Genomic DNA, 2,083 nt, shown 5'->3' on the forward strand with positions numbered 1-2,083 from the left:
TGGGGAATGCCTTTTCTTACTGCAACGGCAGTTCCGCCTTTTCTGCCCGACTGGCGGTCGATTCTATAAAAGTGGTAATTTGGAATAAAGAACCTCTCATGAGGTTTCAGATGTGTCTCTGAAAACAGGGCCACATCTACGTGTAGGTCTTGCAGCTGTTTACTGAGCTCATAGCGCTGCCTCCCAATGCCATTCGCATTAAATGCTATGACTTTGAGGGGCCTATGAACTCTAGTGGCCATTCTGTTTCATAAGGTTTAGAACAATTTTCGTAATGGCCATTATTTTGTCCTCCTCGGACACTGCACCACTGACCTCTGTCATAATCTGCTGTACTACAGTCACTACTCTCAGCATATTGTCGAGAGACTGACCGTTTACATTAGTAGCCTGACCTGACTGACCTGTTTCTATCTGTAGTGCAGGGGCCGGTACCGAATGCTTCTTCGTTGTGGCTGGAGCCACCGGAACATGGCTTCCCTGAGGGCGCTGATTTTGCTCCGCCGCACTGCCTCGGAGTGCCGCCGCGAAGGAGACACCTGGAGTTACGGTGGCTGAAGAGAACACCCTCCCTGTAGATTTGGACGTTCTCTGAGCCTTCCTTCTCTGTTGCACCTCTTTCGCATGATTGCAACCCCGATAGTTGGCGGGATGGGGCTTTTCTCCCTCCGCTAACCGGCAGTTGCAGCATACTGGGGTGGAGGCAGAATTCTCCTTCTCCGGGCATGCCTTGTGTAAGTGGCCACCTCCGCACCACAAACAACGTGGGGGCTGTTTGCAGTTAGCCCAAACGTGGCCGAACTGCTGGCAGTTGTAACATTGAGTGAGCCCGCTCTGTGCTCTGTATGCCTTTACCTTGATGGCAATGTGGCAGAGGTTGGTCAGGCGGAATACTTCTTGGGACTTCTCCGTCCTAGGAAGGGTGATGAGGAACAACGGGAGGTAGATCTTATCTGTTCCCTCTGGAGGAGTCCGACGACTGGACATTAGTTTGACGCTAATGACGTCTAACCCCAGACTCACAAGTCCGTCAGAGATATCTTCCGCTGGGGTGCTGTGTCACACAACATGAAGATTATAAATATCTGAGACCAGGCTAAGTCCATGAGAGCTAATAAGAAAAATTTGCATAAAAAATTGTAGCAAACACATACAAGCGTGGAACCAGGATAGATAGATCTGTAGAAATTTATGCCACCAAACCAAACTCATAACCAGGTCCATGACCCCACGGCATGGAATAGAAAGAAGAACTAGTAACAAAAACTAATAGTGTCTAACTAGCGTCAACAATGGAGTAAATCACGTCTATCTAATTTAGAACTTAATAGACATGAATATAAGCATATATCTCTTCATACAGATCTTCTATGTGAATTGGCGACTTCAATGCTGATAGCTAGCCAATCATAGGCATGTCTCTCGCCTCACAAGACAAGACCAGCGTTTGTGATTCCTGATTCACGAGCATTTTTTAACGTGTAGAATAAAAGGAACCCGACCGCTGCCATACAGCAATACAGTAAACCCTCCCCAATTCGGTTACATCTAATCCGGATGTCGGATAATCATGATCGAAATATGGTAAATAAAATGCTGTTCGCACTTGAGATAGGAAAACTAAAGCAGCCCCTGTGTTTAATGAATTAAGAAATAAGCCGTGGTTTATTCTAGAAATTAATACAATTCTCGTGAAGCAGGAACCTCGAGGCGAGAAACATCAGTATACTTGGCTAACTATATTTGTTTAAACACGACTGTAACAGTTGTAGTGATTAGGCGGTCCCAACAATGGCATTGTTTTTATTACTCACTTTCAAAGTCACTAAGAGAGGAACTCCTCACCTGTATATTGGCCGGTCTCAGCGCTGCAGAACGAGCAAAAATGCAATAGGAGGGTTTTATTTATTTAGTTAATTCTGGGTTCTATAACGCCGCTCCCAATAGCTAGACTTCATAGCGTTGCCCAGTGAGAGTGGAAGATTTCGGGTAGAGAAAGGGGGTCCCTGAGAAAGAGGGTAGAAGTATTATGGGACGATGCATGAGAATTCTTTTGCCTCCCTGCTATAGTTACTGTGATTAA

The sequence above is a fragment of the Cryptotermes secundus genome, unplaced genomic scaffold, assembly GCF_002891405.2.
Source record: "Cryptotermes secundus unplaced genomic scaffold, Csec_1.0 scaffold2653, whole genome shotgun sequence".
Lineage (NCBI taxonomy): Eukaryota > Metazoa > Arthropoda > Insecta > Blattodea > Kalotermitidae > Cryptotermes > Cryptotermes secundus.